Below are 15,584 nucleotides of genomic sequence, written 5' to 3' on the forward strand. Positions count from 1 at the left end.
ACTCTGCTATTGCTCCTACTGCGATGGTCACCGTTCCCGTGACCGTCACTGGTTGATGTCGCCACCCATGTTGGTTCTACCGGACGAGGACTGTCTCATCCACAGTGTTCAACCACGACACTGTCAGTCACAACAACACACCCCACCCTACACACCCACCCTACACACCCACCCTACACACCCACCCTACACACCCACCCTACACACCCACCCTGCACACGCACCCTACACACCCACCCTACACACCCACCCTACACACCCACCCTACACACCCCACCCTACACACCCACCCTACACACCCACCCTACACACCCACCCATCCATCGTGCCGCTCACTCGTTCACCGACTCACCCACCCACCAACCCCCTAATTTGCCAACTCACCCATCACTTACCCACACACCCACTGACTCATTCACTCACCCACCCACCCACCCACCAACCCCCTAATCTGCCAACTCACCCATCACTCACCCACACACCCACTGACTCATTCACTCACCCACCCACCCACCCACCAACCCCCTAATCTGCCAACTCACCCATCACTCACCCACACACCCACTGACTCACTCACTCACCCACCCACCAACCCCCTAATCTGCCAACTCACCCATCACTCACCCACTCACCCACTGACTCACTCACCCACCCACCCACCAACCCCCTAATCTGCCAACTCACCCATCACTCACTCACCCACTCACTCACCCACCCACCCACCCACCAAACTGCAGGTCGCAATTCTATTCTGCCTCTCCCCTCCCACTGCGCGACTGATGGAATCTCCGTCGTCCGCAGGCGTCGACCAACGTTACCCATGATAGAGGTTTGTGGGTGAGATCGCAAAAATAGAAATGCGTCGTTAAACCCGCCACCACCCGACATAGCCGATTAGTAAGGTTGTCACGTAAACACGCATGCCAATTAGTAACTACAGCACACCGGGTGTGTGTCGGAGAGTATAAACCCGCAGCATTTACAATTCGAGGACGACGTTCTGCCGGTAATTACAACGAGCATCGCCAGGCGACAGCCACAGTTGTAAACGTCTCCCATCATCTCTCTACCGCCAAGCTCTTGTAACGTTACATTTGCTCAATTCCAGAAAGGTCGTATACACCACCCGTGTACACCGCTCGTGTACACCACTCGTGCACACCACTCTCATCTATCGCTGGCCGCTTGGCGTTTTTGGGCACCGGTGATAAAATAAAACAAATCCAATTTGGCTCGAACCCAGATGCGAACCCAGATGCGAACCCAGATGCGAACCCAGATGCGAACCGAGGGTCTCAGCGGCTGCTGGTTCAGGGCCCCGTGGCTTCCGAGCTCATGGACTTGAAGGTGGACCTACAGCGCCCTCTGCCGCCATTATCTTTATTGTGACGATTCGGCTTCTTTACCCAAGGAAAGCCTCGCTCGCCGAGGTCTCGCGACTCGTTCTCAGGAGGGTCTTGCCCAGTTTTGGCAGTAAGGAAGGGGGGGGGGGGGGGTAGTCGTGATCTCGATATTGACACCGAGGTTTTCGCGACCGACGTGAGGGTTCGTAAATGTGTCTCTTGCGTGGAGGATTCCCTGGCATGTGAAAGTAAACAAATCAATTGGCGTATCGACCCATCACGCGACAACTTGGTTTGATTGGCTCTGTCGGGTGGTGGAGGGTTCGGATAAAACATGTACATTCTACCTACACCGTGATCTAACCCAAAGGTAGCTCTGAATGACTGCGATGTAGATTTCTACGGACAAATTTGCGGTGTAATTTTTAAAATTTGGGAACGGCAGTGATGACTCGTCGATCCATCAATGATTAAATGGATTCGTGGATTGAATCATTTACGCGGCAATCCATTTCTATGCTTTTGTTGTTCACGCGGTTGCTGATCACATGCCAAAAGTGGCCAGCAACAAACAGCACTTTTAAACCTTCTTGGTTCTTTCGGTAAAGTCACGTAGAAGGGAAATAATAAATTAATAAAAATAAAACATAATAAAATACAATTCTCACGACGTTTCGGCCACAACGGCAAGCAGCCGTCCTCAGGTGAAGAACAGGTCTGTCGGAAAGACAGCGTCTGAAATTCAAGTTGTGTGATAAAGAGGGAACGTGTCCCTTGAAATCGAGCGCAGAGTGAGTGACCACGGAAGAGAATTCCCAAGTGGAAGCAGTGCGAGGGGAGCAGCGGAGTGCGGTGAGTCGGTGGGTGGGTGGGTGAGTCGGTGGGTGGGTGGGTGGGTGGTTGGGTGGGTGGGTGGGTGAGTGGTTGGGTGGGTGGGTGAGTGGTTGGGTGGGTGGGGGAGTCGGTGGGTGGGTGGGTGAGTGGGTGGGTGGGTGGGTGGGTGGGTGGTTGGGTGGGTGGGTGGGTGAGTGGTTGGGTGGGTGGGTGAGTGGTTGGGTGGGTGGGGGAGTCGGTGGGTGGGTAGGTGAGTCGGTGGGTGGGTGAGTCGGTGGGTGGGTGAGTGGTTGGGTGGGTGGGTGAGTGGTTGGGTGGGTGGGGGAGTCGGTGGGTGGGTGGGTGAGTCGGTGGGTGGGTGAGTCGGTGGGTGGGTGAGTCGGTGGGTGGGTGGGTGAGTGGTTGGGTGGGTGGGTGAGTGGTTGGGTGGGTGGGGGAGTCGGTGGGTGGGTGAGTCGGTGGGTGAGTGGTTGGGTGGGTGGGTGGGTGAGTGGTTGGGTGGGTGGGGGAGTCGGTGGGTGGGTGAGTCGGTGGGTGGGTGAGTGGTTGGGTGGGTAAGTGAATGATGCGAGTGGGTGAGCGTGTTATTGTGACCTGCAGTGTCGTGGTGGTGGTGGTTGAACATTGTGGATGAGACGAAGCGCAGTGGAGGAGCGACGGACGACGGTCAGGAACAATAACAACGGAAGCGGCAGCGAAGGAATTGGCACGGCGTCCGAGTGGACGTCCACCTGGGAGATGGAGCAATGGAATCGGCTTGGGTACGGGCGCCGGATGGTTCGTGGCATCGCAAGATTGCGAGAGGTGGCGGCGACGTGGGGAGGCCTTCGTCCAGCAGTGGATTGACCATGGCCGACGACGACGACGATTAACCGTGGCGGCCACCGCTCTCGAACCGCGAGCCTCTGCGACAAGCAGCAGACGCGTGCTGGAGGGCGTCACAACTTGACCCAGAACTTGACGGCCACCACCGCGAGTCCGGCGAGCAGCGCCAGCGCGGCGAGCGTGGCGAGGGTCAGCGCGGCGCAGCGCAGCGAGCGCCAGCGCCGCTCCTGCTGCTCCTTGCGCCTCAGCAGGGCCTCGTAGCCCGGCGTGGTCACGTCCTCCAGCCAGAACTCCAGACGCTCCGGCTGCGACGCTCGCAGCGCGCGCTGCGGGGGGGGGGGGGGGGGCACGGTATGGTTAAAGAATGGGCACTGCATGGGTACAGCATGGGCGCTGCATGGGGTACAGCATGGGTGCTGCATGGGGTACAGCATGGGTACAGCATGGCATTGTTGCGAGCAGCAACAACAATAGCAGCATGGCCATCGTCAACAGCGCCGCACTTGGCATTCAGGGCTGCGTTTCAGCCCGACTGGCTCTGTTCTCCTGGTCACTTGACCTGGAAAATGTATTTTTTGATCTCGCATCTAGTGCGCCTGTGGCTAGGGCTGTGGCCACGTGGCGCGCTGACCCCGAATGGAGAAACGACCCCGGAGTGACCCCCCCCCCACTCCCCACCGCCGGTCACCTGCATCCCCACGCGACCCCGGAGTGACCCCTCCCCCCACCGCCGGTCACCTGCATCCCCACGCGACCCCGGAGTGACCCCTCCCCCCACCGTTGGTCACCTGCATCCCCACGCGACCCCGGAGTGACCCCCCCCCCCCACCGTCGGTCACCTGCATCGCAGGTGTGGGTCGAGCCCCGGGGGCCACGGCCCTGCGGCTGAACTCCTCCAGGGTCCACGCGGCCTGGCTGCGGGGGGGCACGCGGGCGAGGGGGGACAGCGCATCCACCGCGGCGTGGGGGGCCGTGGCCCCCCCGCTCGCGGCGTCCGCGCGGTACAGCGGGTTCCTCTTGAGGGGAGGCGCGTGCACTCCGGGGCAGTGCTGCTGCTGGTGCTGGTGGTGGTCGTGGGGACCTGGTGAGCGAACGCAGGAGCAGCAGACACGTGGCCAGGGTGGTGGTCACCGCAATGTTCGTCGGGCTCCTTTCGCTCCGTCCGTAGCCGCCAGTCGCGATAATCGGAGGTGCGAAGGACGACAAATCAAACACAAAGGCAGCTTTGGAGAAGCGACTTTGTCGATCTCGACGATTTAAATGTGCATAGCTCCCAATGGCTGCCTAATAGCGCAAGGAAGAGGGTTCCAGACGGCCACAGAAGCGCATCCGACAGCGCTCACGAGCGAGCGAGTGAGCGAGCGCCTTTGTTCGATGGCCAGCAGCCAAACGCCGCTGCTGTGAGGATGAGCACCGGAGTTCGCGCGATGTTTTATGCTCCTTGACGAGATCAGCGAGGTGGTATCGTGGTGCATTTGTGGCACGACAAGCCGTGTGTAGTTGCATATCTATGGGACCGCTTTTCCAGTTACAAAATTATGGAAAAACATAATAAAAGGTTTTACCCAATGGCAATAAAACACGAGCGTCAATATGTTCAAACACCAAATAGACGCCTTCTGCAAGGCATCAAGTCTGCACTAACCACACGGTACTTGTGGTAAAACATGCAAACAACACGTGCTCTGTTCATGTATGCATTGAATTTAAAACCGATTGTCCTGCTTCAGAGACAGCAGCCGACTTTATGGCCCAGTCCCACCAGTGTCAGAGCAGAGAACGCCAAAAGGCGAACAGCACAAAGGCGATGACGCACCATCAGAGCATTCATAGCTCGCGATGAGCATCTACAAAATGGGACCTTTTTGCCAGTAGCAAAGTATTGGGGTTGATGGGGGGGGGGGGGTTGAAGGGGGGGGGGTAGAGTGGTGCGTCAGTGTTGGCGTGGTGCGGGCTGTCCTCACCGGCCGTAGCGACGTGCGCTAGTTTGGGGTCCCCGGCGGGGGGCCCAGGCAGCAAGCCCCGGTGGTCCCCCTCCCACCGGTCCCAGCTCAGGTGGTCCTGGAACCACGTACGGCACCGTACCAGTTATTGGGGGGGGGGGGGGGTCTCTGATTATGAGACGCACGTGTTTACGATGTAGGTGAAGCAAACACTTCCTATGGACGGGATCCGTTCCTCCGTCCCTCCGGACTTAACAGCCAGCCAGCCAGCCAGCAAAACTTTGTTTTTCTCATCCTGTACCGTGCGGCTCAACAATTCGCGAGCCGACTCCGTGCGTGAGTGTCGCGCGGGAGTCGCCGCACCGCGTTACGAGTCCGGCGAGCTGAGCTCGAGTCCGGCGAGCTGAGCTCGAGTCCGGCGAACGGCCCAACAGCAGTGACACGGACTGCTCTGGGTGCTTCACTGCAGTGGGAGGCAGCGGCGAGGGTTGTGGATCACACGCGGATCCTGTGAAACTCTCTTCCCGTGGGCGTGGAGGTGCCATACCCTAGCCCGCCAGGAGACGGCGGCACTACAAGTGGACTCATCGGCACAACGTTGGATCAACGTTCTATGTTTTACTCAGTTGGCCATGGCTTACGACGATAATTATAATAATAATAATTACATTTATATCGTGGCTTTACATCAAGGATCTTGAAGCGCTGTACTGGACACAGTAGCAGCAGACACTCGGCGTAGAGATAATATTAGAAATAAATTTAAAGAATAATTTACGAATGAGTAGAAACGTATAAATAGGTTTAAAGGCGCATTTTTAAATGTCCACAGACTCCGAGATCCCTCTGATGTCTTGTGGAAAAGCGTTCCTTGGCCTGGGGGCTACACGGGGAAATACTCGGTCACCCATGGACCGAAACGTCGACCTGGGAATGAAGAGAGAAGATCTGCATCATGCCCAGATGTTCGGGGCCTTGAGGGGACGTGGGTGCAGCGTGTCAATGGCGTGGGCTGGAACAAGATGGTTAACAATCTTCGGACGGCTGTTGTTGATCTCGGGCATCAGAAACAACTTCACATTGCGGTGGTTAATGAGCCAGAGGATTGTGTCAAGAGTAGCAGAGTGGTGGTGCACTTATGTGATGCCTCCTTCATTTACATCTTTGTGCCTGGGTCTCTGCGTGAATTTATGGCTCTGTGTGAGTCTCTATGTGAGTCTGTGGGTCTCTGTCAGTGTATGGTTCTGTATGTGAATCTGTGGATCTCTGTGTGAGTCTATGGTCTCAGTATAAATGTAGAGATATCTGTGAGTCGTTGGGTCTCTATGTGAGTCTATGGGTCGTAATGTGAATCTATAGATCTGTGTGAATCTAAGGGTGTCTGTGTGAGTATGTGTCTCATTGTGAATCTATAGATCTCTGTTAAATATTTGCTTCTCTTATGTGAGTGGTTCTGTATGTGAATGGAGTCGAACCGGCGGACCTCTGGATTACAAGTCCAGTGCGCTCAGCATGATGCTGCGTGGATGAGCTGGACAGTGGTGGTGGTGGCTACGCACCACGTGGCGGCCTGCAATCCTGCGCCGTGGAGGCAGCAGCGAGGGTCGGTGGGTCGCACACAGATGGTGTGAAACTCCATTCCCGTGGGCGGCAAGGCGGAGCCGTACCCTGGCTCGCCAGGAGACGGCGCTACACAAAAGTGCGGACTCACACACATCCGCTCCATCTGTACGGGGATAGAGCGTTGCCCCCTCGCACGAGCGGGGCTTCTTCCGGGTGCTCCGGTTTCCTCCCACGTGTATAAACACTCATTAAATCGCTGAACACATCTTCATATATATAGAGAACCGCAGAGCTTGGGCGACTCGCCCGCTTGGCCACTGCCTTCCATCTCACGACCGCTTGATAAACCTCGACTCCACCGCGCGACGGCAGCGTCCCGCGTGCACGACGACGGCGAGGGTCGCGGCCCGCCTCACCTGGCTGCTGTACATGCGGTTGATCCACAGCTGGCACCTGCGCAGCTTCGACGTGGGGGCCACCCCGTCCCAGAAGCCCAGGCCGCGTCCCGCCGCCGCCGCCTCCGTCCGGGACTCGGCGTCCAGGCCCCTCACGTCGAGCTCCCGGGGCCCGCGACGGCCCCCGTCCCTCGGCCGCCCGGAGACACCCCGGCCGGCCTCGTCGCCGGGGCCCATGGCCGCGTGGCCGCTCCTCCCCCGCGTCCCCCACCCTCCCCGGGCGGCGAGGCCTCTTCACCCGGCGGTCGCCCTCTGCGGCGCCGAGGGCTCCAGACGCGAGACGCGCCGGCTGCCGATTGACGAAGCGCGCTCCCTGTCCCCCTTAGACGGTGGCCTGACAGGTCCGCGTCTGATGGGGCCCTCTGGACAATAGACTGACGGAGCGGTCTGCCTGGACGCTGGACGCGCGCTCACGCAACGCGCCGTGACACGCCGGGTGACACTGGACGAGGGACGGACCGTCCGTTCTGTACTCGGCAGCGTCGCCGCAAACGATTGGGGACGAGCGGCAGCGCGCGGTGGTCACGGCGACGCGGAGCAGTCGCAGAGCGGCGACATCAAACGCCCTCGCTCCCGCCGACCTCCAGGGGTGACCTGGGCCATGGCACCCCCCTGCCCCCGTCTCTCTCTCTCTCTCTCTGCCCGCTCGCCCGCCCGCCCGTCCAGACTCGCGACCAACGACGGTGGCGCGGAGCGCCAGGGAACCCTCGTCCCCGTGACGCCGACGCCGCCCCCATGAAATATTCAGCGTGGTCCGGGGCGACCGCCCGGCACGGTGCGGGCACCAGCTGCGCGGCGATCGCGTTCCATTCGCAACCCGAGAGGCGCTCGGCTCGCCGTGAGCCCCGCGCCGTGGCGACCGGGCCGCGCTCCGTCGCCTCTCCCGGCCGCCGAGGGACTTTGCGTGCGGAGTTCCAGGGACTTGGCGTGGTGCGGAGTTCGATGTTCGGTAGAGGTCCTAACACCCCCGCCCCCCCAACCGCGTCAGCCTCACGGACCGATCGCTGCGAACTCTCGCACAGCCGTCGCTATCGCCGTGAATCCCGTAAACAAAATAAAGGCGGTGGAATGAAAAGCAGAGATCCCTACATGGGATATCCGATTCACGCAGGCGAGCATCACATTGATTCCCGCCTATATGGGATCTCATATTCACATAGGCAAGTCTCACAATGCTATTCAGCTCTTTAGGATCTGCAATAGGCGAGTATCCATATCGGTGTGATACTCGCCTATCTGGGATTATTCTATTAATTTGTACACACGGGAATGATCAAGCCTACACCATCATCATCATGATCACCACGAGGCTCATTCACAGCAGAAGCAGCAGCAACAGCTGCATTATCATCACCACCACCATCATCATCACCACCACCATTATCATCACCACCACCACCATTATCATCACTACCACCATTATCATCACCACCACCATTATCATCACCACCACCACCATTATCATCACCACCACCATTATCACCACCACTATCACCACCATCACCACCACCACCATCATCACCACCACCATTATCATCACCACCACCATTATCTTCACTGACATCATCGCTCCCATCAAAGCGACGCACACATCGTGTTATCATCGTCGCCACGAGCAATGTTACCATCATTATCATCGCCACCGTCGCCCTTCAGGTACGACATTAAAATCGCCTCTCAAGCGCCCTGCATTCAACCAGGCCGAGCGGACGAAACACACCCCGGTTCACTCTCGTCGCAGGCCCGGGGAACCTCCACCACCCCCATCGCTGACACCACCACCCCCATCGCTGACACCACCACCACCACCCATCAGCCCTCCCCATTGACTCCCTCACAGCCCCGGCAATGTCACCACGCCCCAGGGATGCTTCAAAACAAATGTGTGCGGCGACGGTGCTGGTGGTAGCGGCTGTGGTTGTGGCGGTGGTGGTAGTTGTGATGGTGGTGGTGGCGGTGATGGTGCCACCGGTTGATCGTGAACGCCTCGCTTTTCACCACCAATGTCAAGATTCGCACGTTTATTTTCCAGGATAGGTCACGTGACGATCCGACAAACTCGGTCGTCCGTGAAGTCCTCCGCCACCCGACCGCGGCCAAGCCAATCCGACGCCCACGTGGCGCGCAGCAAAGTGTTTGACGAGGCGCCAAGCATCGCTCTTCCACTCGCTCGCCGGTCAAGCCGAGAGATGCGTGGTCAGTGCCGGGTCAAGCTCGCGCGGGGCCTGCAGCAGATGTCATGAAGGGGCACTAAATAAAGAAATCATAAATATTAAAACACTAATGTTCAACTTGCATAGTAAAGTCATTGATTTTTTTCATTTGCTATACGGCGAGATAATACGGCAAATCGCTCACCTTTAACACCCAGTCGTTCATAAAAGTTGAAGGCGGTATAGTACTATAGCAATAGAGCAAGTGCAGAATCACTGAACCGGAATTGAGAGCTTGAAAGCATTTCGCGCGGGGCCCGTAGCATATGTAGCTACTTGTGCTACTGACGTTTACAAGTCAAACCGTTTACAAGTCAAACCGTTGCCCGCACTTTGCCAAGCGAGCGGCTTGGTAGAGGCGGCCATGAACATCCACAGGGCTGGAGAGGTTCAGATACGTGGGGGGGGGGGGGGGGTCACCGTTGGCATGAATGGGGACCGGATTGAAAAGTAGCTTCGTGTCCACCGATGCTGGACAGCGCCTCCTCGTCAGCGTCGTGCGGTTGCGGTGTAAAAGAAACTGTCGGAGGCATTTCACTTTCTGAGCGAGCTTCGTGCGTCAAGCGTCTTGGGGGGGGGGGGGGGGGCAGAACCCAGGAATGGTGATGGCGGGGCTGGTAGCGGTGGTGGTGGTGCTGGTAGCGGTGGTGGTGGTGGGGGCGGCGGTGGTGCTGGTAGCGGTGGTGGTGGTGCTGGTAGCGGTGGTGGTGGTGGGGGCGGCGGTGGTGCTGGTAGCGGTGGTGGTGGTGCTGGTAGCGGTGGTGGTGGTGCTGGTAGCGGTGGTGGGGGCGGCGGTGGTGGTGGTGGGGGCGGCGGTGGTGCTGGTAGCGGTGGTGGTGGTGCTGGTAGCGGTGGTGGTGGTGCTGGTAGCGGTGGTGGGGGCGGTGGTGGTGGTGGTGCTGGTAGCGGTGGTGGGGGCGGCGGTGGTGGTGGTGCTGGTAGCGGTGGTGGTGGTGCTGGTAGCGGTGGTAGCGGGGGCGGTGGTGGTGCTGGTAACGGTGGTGGTGGTGCTGGTAGCGGTGGTGGTGGTGGTGGTAGCGGTGGTAGCGGTGGTGGGGGCGGCGGTGGTGGCGGCGGTGACTCGCGCTGCAGGAGGAGTGGGGCCCCCTGCGAGCGCGGCGATTGGCGGTTCGCTGTTGGGAGCTGTCGGGAGCTGTCGGGCCGGATTTGTGATCGCGAACAAAGGCGCCGTGTCTAGACGGAGAAAGAGGAGGAGGAGGAGCCGCGCGCGCGAGCGGGGCGCACGCGGAACGCGCCCGGTGGACGCGCGCACGCGCTTTGTGGTGGGTGGTGGTGGGATGGTGGTGGGGGGGAGCCGGCGGGGGGAGGGAGGGGAGGGCCTCGGGTCCTTTTTATTTCGAGGCCCTTTTCTTAGACTCGTCGGAAGTGGCCGCCGCGCCTTCGCTCGGCCCTTTTAGGCACCAGGTGGCGAGGGCGCGCGCCGCACGTGACGCGCCACACGTGACGCTCCACACGTGACGCGCCGCCTGTGACGCGCGGCGGCGATGGGGAATGAACCGTGTCGCTTTACTCGGCGCGTTCAAACTTTGCGCGCCGGCGACGATTGGTGGGGGCCACGGCCGCGCCTTCTCGAGAACGTTTCGTCGCGAGCTCCTTGTGGGTGAGTCGAGGGGATCTCCGCCTACGTTGGGCGTCGAGCCGGAGGCACGGCTGAGGGTCTGGGTTCGACTCCAGGGTCACGGGCCGCTGCCCGTGTGCGGACCGGGTTCTCAACTTGCAGTGAGTCGATGGTCTCAGTCCCTGGTCACTGATAGCCACACAATGAAGATTGACTCGAAATTTCACTCTGCGTTCCAGTTCACTAACGTCCTTCTCTGAGATAATTTAACGCACCTCACCAAAGCAGAGAACCCGGATATGCAACTGTGCCACCATTTGCTCCGGTACCAATCCCATTCATCCAAGACCCCAAAGATGCCACGACTAATCATTAATTATCGGTCCCTAGACCGAAGATACCACGACTAATCATTAATTATCGGTCCCTAGACCGAAGGTACCACGACTAATCATTAATTATCGGTCCCTAGACCGAAGGTACCACGACTAATCATTAATTATCGGTCCCTAGACCAAAGGTACCACGACTAATCATTAATTATCGGTCCCTAGACCGAAGGTACCACGACTAATCATTAATTATCGGTCCCTAGACCGAAGGTACCACGACTAATCATTAATTATCGGTCCCTAGACCGAAGGTACCACGACTAATCATTAATTATCGGTCCCTAGACCGTCGACTCTTCGAGGACCCATCAACTGGTCAAATGAGAGAGAAAGCTGAGGAATGTATTTGGATTTTGCTTCATCCCCCGCCTCCCTCTACTCAAATACTATGGGACACACTTAAAGCGAATGAATCAGAGGTTCTCCGAGGGAGAAGTGAGCGCAGAGGCTTAAAGAACCCCGGGAAAAACAACGGCAACTGGAGGATACCCTCGCTAAGCTACACGAGACGTTTAAAGCCACGCAATCAGCTGCAATGATCAAATCAGTGGATGGGACGATACTAGAACTTAATAAACTGATCAACGATCAGACGAGAAGGTTACATAAATAGCCAGGATTCCCTTCGACGACCCCTCCCCAGCCATCACAGAATTATTAGCGAGAATGGTTAAATCCAGCAAACAACAACTCTGACGTAAAATAAATTACCCCCCCCCGTACCAGGACCAAAAATATCAACGATGCTTCTGGGAATACGACTACTACGAAAGGCTGGTTTGACACGCAGAAGTAAGGAATAGCCAAGAGTCTTCTTCTTGGTTCTTTTGGTAAAGTCACGTAGAAGGGAAATAATAAAATAATAAAAATAAAACATAATAAAATAATTCTCACGACGTTTCAGCCACAACGCAAGCAGCTGTCCTCAGGTGAAGACCAGGTCTGTCGGGGAGACAGCGTATGAATGAAACAGCACCACGCTTGGAGCGTCTATTTAAGCTGGGTTGGAAGGGGGGGAGGGCGCCTTGACAAAATAATTTGCATATCAAGAGGAATTTAGCATATTTATGGGAAATGCAGGTATGTGATTAGTACTACTTGTGAAATGCGTAGGAGGTGGGCGGGGGGGTTTCAAAGTCATATTATACCCGTGAATTATGCAGGATTAGCAGCATCAAAGGCAGGGGATAGGGGTAGTATTAATAAAGGGAAGGAATGTTAATAGTATGTAGCTGCAGTAACTAAACAACCACGTAAAAAACTAAAGACAACCAATGCGCTCTCCTGGAATGGACCACCTGAGCCATGAGCTCAAGGGCAGTGGAGGGGGAATTCGAGGCCAGATGCCCCCCCCCCTTCACACACAACACCCAAAGTAAGTTAGCAGGATGGAGGGTCGGGAGACAGGGAACGAGGTTTAGGGGCAGAACCCCCGCAGATTTGACGGCCGCCTCTTGTGTTTTTATTTTCTTGACGTCAGCTGTGTTTCGGTTCTACCCCTCTCTCCTTGTCATCCCTTCCCCCCTTTAAAAACAAAAATCACCATTTCCTCTGTCGGTGGGACCCTGCATGGCTTGGGGGCAGTGAGGCCGTTCCCCATCTTTCCACCCCCCTTGCTTTTTATAACCGGTTCGGCTCACGTTGACGGCGCCTTGTACTCGTGCGTCACGACGCGACGTATCGGGCGCGCACATCGCCTCGATATGAATGAAGATATATTTAAAAAAGCCATTACTGGTTTTGACGGTCAGGCAACGGGATGGAGCGACAACATCCACGAAGTGTGCAGTTGCTGGGTGGAGGATCTGTCCGTCGTGGGATCGGGAGAGATGACGGTGGCGGCGGGGCATGGGGGAGGCCTTCATCCAGCAGTGGATTGGCCCATGACTGACGACGATGATGATGAAGGTGATGATGACGATGATGATGATGAAAGCCCGCTGAGACGGAACGTCCTTTCGTGGCACGGGAGACGGAATTACAATCGGAATCTTTGTTTATCCTGGAGAAACCCGATGAGCTGTGAAGCTCTTTGCCCAGAGATGTCCATGGCTTGCTCGCTCGGGGAGTGGGAGGGGGTTTTGGACACGCGGCAACATTTGACCAAACTCGTACGAACAAAGTTCGACGTCAATAATCCAATTATCTCCGCCTTAGCTGACACGCGGCATTCACGTCTCACAACAATGCTCTCTCTCTCTCTGGCCGACCTACCGGACACAAAATGGAGAGACCATTTCTCTCCCCTCATTGCGGCCGCCCCTCAGTGGAAACAAATGTGCAAGTCTCCCGTAGCCAAACGCTGCGGTGACCTCCAGTGGAGATTGGCACACTGCACGTTGCCATCGGCCGTGTGGCTCAGCCGAATCTCGCCACGGGTAACAGACTTGTGCATTTCCTGCGGTGCCAGGAAGGATCTGCCCCACCAGTACTTACGCTGCCAGCGGCTCAAACCAATGTACCGCCTTTTGGGGGACATCTTCAGGAAACTGGGGGTTCCCTTCTACAACAGCAGCTTCGTATATGGGTGCCTTACCTGGCTAACAAGCGCCATGACCTCGCCAACTTCGCCTGTGCTCAGGCGAAGATGGCGGTGGACAGAACGAGGAAAAGATGCTGCAAGGTGACACTGACGGCTGCTCTGTGCTTCCAGTGTTCAGGGGCCTGCTCAAGGCGCGGCTCCGGCTGGAGCACGCGTACCACACACATGTCGGTGATGTGCACGTCTTCTTCGAACGCTGGGGAGCCAGAAAAGCCCCCCTCTGTACCAGCGTGGACGGCACCCTCGTGTTCACCTTCTGAAGCGCTCGCTCGTCACCGTGGCGTGTGCGATGACCACCACAACCACCACGTGACTTTTCTTTCGTGTTGTGCGCGGTGCATTTAGCGGCACAGCGCGTGGATTTATAGCGTTTGTTTATTTGTTTGCTGGTGACTTCGTGTATTTCGTGTCGGAATCGCCTCCAGTGCTGTTGCTGCTGGCGGCAATAAAATTTGTTTAAAAGTCAAAAGTCTCTCTTGCGTCTCTCTCCACGTTCTCTCTCTCCCATCTCTCGCTTTCCAGTCCCTCTCCCCGCCCAGCCGAGTAAATATTTAAATAAACACTGTCATTTTTATCTTTTCCAGGTAAAGTCCACTGAGGTACTTAGCAGTGTTTCTGAAGCGACCTGGCTTGCCAAAAGTGATGGCTCAACGAAGTGGACTTATCATCGTGTGGAAATTTCTAGCAGCCACAGCCAGATATTGTAAACGCCGTGATGTTGATTCTCAATGTGGAGGGAAAAAACTCGGAGGGCCCGGAGAAAAATCCACGCAACCGCGGAGAGACACCACAAACTCCAAATCTACAGCAGGCGTCAGGGTCGGGATCGAACCCACGGCCTCCTGCAGACCGGGCGAGGCCGTTAACATCTCCTCGCCACCGTGGAATGAAGGAGGAAGCCGTGGTGGGGGTCATCCCGACTGGCGAGATGACCCCACCACGATGACCCCACCACGATGACCCCACCACGATGACCCCACCACACCTCCCCCCCCGCCGCCGCCGCCGCGTGGAGCGTCGCTCCGCATCACTCGCTCGGCCGCGTGACGGCGCCGGACAAAGCGCGCGGACGTGGCAGGGCCCCGCACACGTGCAGCCCCCCCCCCTCACACCCCCCCCTCACACCCCCCCTCACCCCCCCCCTCACACCCCCCTCACACCCCCCTTCACACACCTCCCCACTCACACACCCCCCTCACACCCCCCCCTCACCCCCCCCTCACACCCCCTCCCCCCCACCGATTCGGTCAGCGGCGAGAGGCGACAGGGGGGTGACGGTGACGTTGTTGAGGGAGCGACGCGGCGCTGTTCACGCTGCAGGTGGCAGCGGCGGGAAGGAAGGGGGGGTGCAGATCCCCCCACCCCCCCTACCCCCCTGCCCCCCTACCGCCACCTACCCCCCCTAGCCCCCCTACCCCACCAGTTGCCCCCCCCCCACCTCGGCTTCCCGGGGGTAAGAGGGGCTGGCTGGTGCGGCTGCCCCTGTGAGTGCGGAGCGAGGAGGCTGGGCAGCAGCAGCGGCAGGAGGAGGTGACGAGGTGACGAATGTTTGGCCGGCTGGAGGTTAACGCTGCCGCCATCGCCACCACCACCACCACTGCCACCACCACCGCCACCACCAACACCACCGCCACATTTGACGCCACCGCCACCACCACCACCCAGCACCAGCACCAGCAGCAGCACCACCACCACCAGCACCACCAGCAGCACCACCACCAGCACCACCACCAGCACCACCAGCACCACCACCAGCACCACCAGCACAACCAGCACCTCCTCCACCCGCTATCAAGTGCCGCTCTCTGGTGTGGCGTCTGCACCACAGCGCGTCTGTGAGCCTCGCGGTGCCGAGTCCAAGAGAAGAGTCGAGGAGTGGAGTGGAGGAGTGGTGG

Source organism: Lethenteron reissneri, chromosome 46, assembly GCF_015708825.2.
Source record: "Lethenteron reissneri isolate LAM-NWPU_2019-01 chromosome 46, ASM1570882v1, whole genome shotgun sequence".
Classification (NCBI taxonomy): domain Eukaryota; kingdom Metazoa; phylum Chordata; class Hyperoartia; order Petromyzontiformes; family Petromyzontidae; genus Lethenteron; species Lethenteron reissneri.